At 37.4% G+C, this 7518-nt stretch overlaps 1 long non-coding RNA gene across 1 annotated transcript; it reads left to right on the plus strand.

Annotated features, from left to right (window-relative positions):
* Window positions 1-5213: 5213 nt before the first annotated feature.
* On the plus strand, window positions 5214-5605 carry LOC141387091 (uncharacterized). Its single transcript, XR_012408478.1, has 3 exons — window positions 5214-5315; window positions 5361-5440; window positions 5504-5605. It is a non-coding gene; the product is annotated as an uncharacterized lncRNA (long non-coding RNA).
* Window positions 5606-7518: the final 1913 nt, after the last annotated feature.

Here is a 7518-nt window from a genome sequence, read left to right on the forward strand (position 1 = left end):
TTAAAGTAAAAAGTACATTTGAAAACAAAAAATAATGTTGGACGCTGATTCGATTTATTTATTTTATTTAAAATTGACATTATTAACATAAGTAAGTATAAGTAAGTTATGAAAGCATGCGTAACTTAAATTCAAACATCCACAGTTCTTATTCAAATGTTCTGCAAGTCAAAACTGGCAAGAGAAGATTTGAAATCGGCGTTGGATGTGGACTAATGCCAATGATCACTGGTATATATTCCCATTTGGCATAGAAGTTGGATGAACCACAATAATGGAACAGGTTACAAAGGCAGCGATTTGTCTAAAAAATATTTTAGGCCATGCAAAGTTGTCTCCAGCAAATATTTCTTGAGGTAAACTAGACAATAGATTTCCAATTGTTGACTTCTTTTTTGTTTCCTTTTTGGCGGCGTCCGCAGAGAATATGCCATACTTTGAGAGTCTACTACAAAATGGCGGATAACTTAGGTTTTATCAATCCCATCAACATGGGGATCAAATGAAAGGTCTAAACAAGTAGAATACAATTTACTATGCAAAATTGAAATCTGAGATGGATGCCGCTATCGCAATTTTTTTTATCAATCCCACCAATATGGGTATCAAATAAAAGGGCTTGACAAGAAGAATACAGTGCACTATACAGTACATCTTATACACCCGAAAGCCATACAGTTTCCAGCTAAGTACAATTACAGGACGGCTGAAAGAAGAATGGGCTTCTACAATACATAAAATGCGGGGCAGCACTGTGGATCACGCAGTCGTATACTTAGGTGCGAAACTGTTTGAAGAAGGTCAAGCCTACGTGGCTCTTAGTAGAGTAAGATCTTTGCAGGGACTACGTATAGAGGAGTTGGACTGCAATAAACTAACGGGCAAGAAACCTTGCAATAATGAAGCACTAAATGAATTAAACAGAATGCGAAATAAAAACTAAAAACTAGAAAATAAAAATAGGTAAAAAAACGTTTTAAGTTAAACGGTTTTATGTTAAACATGCATTGCAATGTTTAAGATAAATGTACTAAAAACCAAAAAATAATAAAATAGATACAGTCGTGGGAATTATAAACATATGCATAGACTAGACTAAAATAAAACCGTGGGGCACGTCAATTGTCTACAAATTATCGACTTAATGTGCGATAGAAGAATCGTTTAATTCGTCGTTAGGCAGTTGGCCCGCAGACGGTGAGGAAATTACTTACTATTTTCTTGCTCATGGAAATTCCAATAGTTATACACTCTATGTAAATAAAAGAGATTTTTCAACTAGTTTATCGTTGGACATTCACACTGCTGGCTGGCGAGGAATCGTTTTACTGCTCGTAGTTTGTCTTTAATCGACAAAGTACTACTCGCTCACCACTATGGAACCCTAAAACTTGCTTATAATCGGGCTTGCTAGCTTGTTTGCACATTCTATCCCTACTTATCACACGTCCATCGCTGTCGGTTGAACAACTGCCTTATTATAGTGTAACATTACAAAACGAACATTTTGATCAACGATTGTAGACAATTGACGTGCCCCACGGTTTTATTTTAGTCTAGTCTATGCATATGTTTATAATTCCCACGACTGTATCTATTTTATTATTTTTTGGTTTTTAGTACATTTATCTTAAACATTGCAAGGGGGTTTTCAAAATGTTGGGCGTATAAACCGACAAAAGTATGCATAGGATTAAAGCTCAAAAATTTGCGGGATATCGATAGATAGGGCTTTTTTTACCACACTAGCCTACGAAAAACCTTCGGTAAAAATGTCCAAAGGATCCTCGATAGGGCCCAAATTTGAACATAAATCAAGTTTCGACAATATCTAGAGATCCAAAGTTGGGACCAAATCGGTTGCTATGTCTATGAGAAATCGCGCGGAGGTACCGGAGGGAGTGGACCTATAAGCACCACCTTCGAATTTCATCTAATATTCGAAGAAATATTACAATATCCACAGTGTGGACGAACACAGTATTCGGTTAAAGCTCTCAAGCCGGTGCATATGGTGCCATAGGGGATTTTTTTAAAACTTTCATGCTGTTTTCTCAAGAGGTATGGACTTGCCCCTGAAAAAAGTTTTATAACCGTAATTGAGGCAGCGAATGCAAGTTGCTTCAACAAAAATCAAAGTGATTTGAGAGCAGGTCTTAAAGGGAATTTATCCAAAATTTTGTGTGGGAGGTACCAGAAAGAGTGGACAAATATAGTCAATATTCAAACCTGATCTATATCTGGTAGATATATTAGGATATGCAAAGTATGGATTACATCGGTCACTCCCTTCAAGGGTTATCGTGCGCACAATTTTTCCGAGCAATTTTGAACTTGGACCGATATGAAGGCGTGGACCGATATGGTTTATCTTCGAATTTAAACTATGTTTGGACAAAGTATTACGAAGGCCAAATTTTGGATCGAATCGGTAGAACCGAGAGTTATCTTGCGCACCAACCATTACACACGGTGTCATAGGGACTTTTTGCATCTTTCAGACTATTTTCTCAGGAAGTATGGACTTGCCCCTGATGAAACCTGTACCGTCGTATATGGGGCAGGTGAACACAAGTTGCTACAGCAAAAATCAAAGCGATTTGACAGCAGGTCCTAATCTGCACTTTTCCGAAATTTTGTGTGGGAGGCACCCGAAAAATGGACCGATTGAGTCCATATTGGAACCTCATCTTAGTCTGGTTGAAATTTCACGATATGCAAAGTATGGATCGGTAACTCCCTTCAAGAGTTATCGTGCGAACAAATTGTCCGAACATTTTCGAACTTTTGTGGGGGAGGTACCAGAAAGAGTGGATCGATATAACCCATCTTCGAACTTAAACTAAGTTTGGACAAAATATTACGAAAGCCAAATTTTGGACATAATCGGTTGATCCGTTCGAGAGTTATCGAGCGCTCCAGCCAGACAGACGGACATTGCTAAATCTGGCAGGAAGAACGCGTATCCGACGATTGGAAAGTGAGCATACTATGTCCAGTCCACAAGAAGGGAGATAAGACTGGGTGCTCCAATTACAGGGGCATAAGTCTGCTCCCTATTGCATATAAGATAGTATCTGGTATATTGTGTGAGATACTAAAGCCTATGTTCAATGAAATTATTGGACCCTATCAGTGCGGCTTTAGACCGGGCAACTCCACCATTGACCACATATTTACCTTGATACAAATCCTGCAAAATATCCAAGAAATGCAGATCGAAACCTTTCATCATTTCGTCGATTATAAAGCAGACTTCAACAGCCCTACACGTTCAAAGGTGTTTCAAGCCATGTCTGATTTTGGTATTCCTGCAAAGCTCATTCGGCTTTGTAGAATGACATTAACTTATACTCGGTCCTCGCTTAAAATAGGAAAGAACCTCTCCGAAGAGTTTTGTACCAAAAGAGGTTTCAGGCAAGGAGACAGCCTTTCGTGTGATCTTTTCAATATCCTGCTAGAAAAGGTTATACGAGAGGCAAACGTCAAAAGAAGTGGCACAATCTACACCAATAGCCACATGTAACTTGCTTATGCCGACGACATTGACATCATGGGTCGATCGGTAAAGGAAGTAACTGACACCTTTGCAAAAGCCCAAAGGGAATCTGCTAAAGTGGGTCTGGCGGTAAGCGGCGAGAAGACCAAGTTGATGGTGTCGACGCTCAATGCGTCCATAGAGATAGGGCCAACTGTTGACGTTGGTTCCTATAATTTTGAGGTAGTAAAGGACTTCGTCTACCTCGGCACTGCCGTAAGCACAACCAACAAGATCAGTTGTGAAATACGAAGAAGAATAGTGTTGGCCAACAGATGCTACTTCGGTCTGAGTAAGCAGTTTAGGAATAAAGCCACATCTCGTCAAACAAAAACAACGCTTTATAAAACACTGATACTACCCGTGCTGATGTATGGTTCTGGGTACTTGCGCAAGCAGACAAGGCAGTGCTTGGCGTGTTTGAGAGAAAAATTCTTCGAAAGATCTACGGACCAATCTGCGTTGACGGTGAATATCGACGTCGTATGAACCACGAGCTGTATGTGCTATACAACGACGATTGAGTTGGCTAGGCCATATCGTAAGAATGAGCGATGATGAACCCGCTAAACAGGCATATAAATACGTGCCACATGGCGGTGTACGCAGAATTGGCAGGCCTGAGCTTAGATGGAGCAAACAAGCGGATGAAGGAAAGGGCGCGTTATTCCAGAAAGCGAAAATAAACAGAGAGAATTGGAGATCTTTTCTTAGTTCGGCTTATAGAACAAATGTTCTGTAATGGGCCAGCTAAGTAAGTATGTATATACATACATATGTACCTATTTAACAAATCGACTAGTTAAAACTGTTGTATTAATAATTAGTTGTATAAATATTAATGGGAATTGTCGGGGATTTTCAACGCTTTATTATCTAAACAATTTGTAATTAGCTCAATTTTATTGTTAAATGTGTTGAATATTAGCTAAATATTAATCTTCTTTAAATTATTTAAAATTAAGAAATATTTGTTAACGCCTAAAGGTATGCTACACTTTTTGTGTTACCCTTCAAAGTAATCCTTGATAACCTTGGAAAACATTAAAGTTTTTATTTCTTTGTTATTTAAAAATAAAAAAGAAATAACAGCAATAATTTCACACTTAATGTCATTCTGACTGGCATACCAATACAAAAACAATCATTATTTCTATGTATGCGTACACCGCTTAACACAAGGCAGCACTTCACACATACAAGTGTGATAATGAATATCTCCTTACCATAACACTTGTATGTGTGTTTCGTTCATTTATTAAGGTAAATTACACGCACATAGTCATCTCTGAAGGAGTGAGCAAGCACTCCTTCACCCCTCCACATAAAGCATTTAACAGTCCCATAAAACATCGCAACGAAAAGAAATAAAAACGACATACATATCATGAAAATGTAATTTCATTGTTCAGCTATTTTTCCTTCATTTTAATTACCTTTAAGGTGTAATACACATACATACAATACACATACATGTGCATAGATACATATGTACCCAATAGAAAATCGAGTCTTCGATGACATTTTCGTCGACGATTCGTTGACGAATGTTCCGAAATTGTCATGTACGACAACTTGCATGACCATGTCTTGCATTGTGTCTTGGCAACAAACCTAAAATGCTCAAAAGTGTGCTTTGAAACAATTGTATACATATTTATTCAGATAAACAATTTTTGATTTGTAATAAATGTAAAATTATAAAGTCACAAAATTCGGAAACCGCGTTACTGATTAAACAATTTTTATTTATACAACCTGAATTATGTAGAAAACGGTAAGTTAGAATAAATAGAATTAAATACTTTAAAATTAATTGTAGTTATTTTTTGAATAGGTGCATTTAGGTTGAAGAACATTGAAAATTCCAGCGACTGTAAAACACAACGCGTGTGGTATATGGTAAGATTTTAGAATATTTAGGAGATATTCACAATATTCATTTAAAATTGTTTCTTTTCGCAGAATCCAAAAATAAAAGAAGGTCGCCTTTCGGCCGGCTGAGGTAAGAAGTGTAAGGCGTGGTAAAGATGGAAGAAACTGGTGCATTGCAGAACATACGGGAGCTAAGTATAATTAATTGTTTAATTTATTTTGTAAAAATTATATATTTTATAATTAAATAAAAATAAAAATTTGACACACGACAACATAAACAAAACTGTCTTTCATTGAGTCATCGATGACTAGTAGCAAGACAAGGTCGGTGAAACAGTCGTCGACGAAATACGGGGATTTTAGTCATCTAGATAGTCGTCGACGACAACTTCGCTTACCTTGTCGCCCAAGTTGTCGTGCATGAATACTGGGACACTTGTGTGAAAATGTCGTCAACGATCCCAAAGGGATGTCTGCAAAGAGTCGTGAACGAATTGGAAATGTCGTGCACGATTCATCAATGTTGTCTTAAAGACACTTTCTATTGGGTAATAAACAGTTACATATGTATGCTACAATAAATATAAATTTAGGATTTCATTATTTATATGGTTGGTGCTGTAATATATCAAAGCATAGCGTTGAGATTCGACATCGTTACAAAACTGTTGCATAATAAAACATCTCTTTGGCTGGAAACATATCGCTCATTTACTCAATGAGTGACACATCTCAAAAAATCTAGTTTGCGTAAAATTGTGTGAACGATAACTCCCGAAGAAAGCAATCGATTTGGTCCAAACTTGGCACATCTTATTATTCCTTCCAAATATAGATTGTGTTCGAATATGGACTATATTGGTCCACTCCTTCGGGTACCTCCCACACAAAATTCGGATAAAGTGAAGTTTAACAGCTCCTCTCGGATCGTTTTGAAATTTGTTTCAGTAAGTTGTCCATGCGGCTCCCTTAACGACGGTACAACTTTTTTCCTGCGTAAGTCCATACTTCCTGAGATATTGGCCTAAATCTTCCAAGAAACCCTGAGGGCACCACCCAAAATGGCAAATCCGCAAGATAATTCTTGCAGGGAGTTTCTGATTGATGCAGACTTGCACATCATATTATTTCATCCAGTCTTGTATCAGGTTGGAATATGGACTATATCGGTCCACTCCTTCGGGTACCTCCCACACAAAAATTCTGATAAAGTTAAGTTTAAGAGCTCCTCTCGCATAGTTTTTATATTATTTTTTCAGTAGGTTGTTCTTGCGTCCTCATTTAAAACGGTACAATCTTTTTCCGGAATAAGTCAATACTTCCTGAGATAATGGTCCAAACTCCAAAACCTTGCCGATACATACTCAAATAGCTATCGTGCAAGATAACTCTAAAACTTTTTCAAAAATTTCTTCCAAATTTAGTTTAATATAATTTAATGTTTCAATTCATTTATGAAAAAAGTTTGGTTACTAAAAATGTTTGGTATATGTCAATGATTTGGTAGAGAAAGACCCCATGGTATTTCTTTGGATGACTTCAGGGCATACTAGAGGGCTACTTCCTGGTCTTCTGTGGGATGTACTCATGGTCTTTTATAAGGCTGACCTCTTAGTCTTATATAATGAAGATCCCATGGTCTTCTATAGGAAAACATCGTTGTCTATAGAAGACCATGATGTCTTCCTATAGAAAACCAAGCGGTCTTTCTGTACAAGAGTCTCATCTTGCCAGGAAGCCTCATGGAAATCTATAGGGTGACCTCACGGTCTTTTAAGAAAGACATTGTCCCTAGTCTTTGCATAGATTACTAATAATTCCTTTTATAGAGAACTCATGGATGACCAATGGATACCCAGCAAAATTTGAAGGAAGGGGTTCTATGCGATGACGTGATTTCATGGCATATTTTGAATTGGTTCAAAGCAAGTCGTGAAAGATCCGATCTTTTCATTAGCATTTAAACCCATGCAAAGGAAGTCGTGAAAGATCCGATCTTTTCATCAGCATTTGAATCATTTGTACAGATCACTAGAAACAAACAATTCGATTTGTACATCCCTACATGTAGCGACATCAAAACAAAAGAGTATACATTTCCA

Source organism: Musca autumnalis, unplaced genomic scaffold, assembly GCF_047663935.1.
Source record: "Musca autumnalis isolate F117 unplaced genomic scaffold, ASM4766393v1 scaffold_5, whole genome shotgun sequence".
In the NCBI taxonomy this organism is placed as follows: Eukaryota; Metazoa; Arthropoda; class Insecta; order Diptera; family Muscidae; genus Musca; species Musca autumnalis.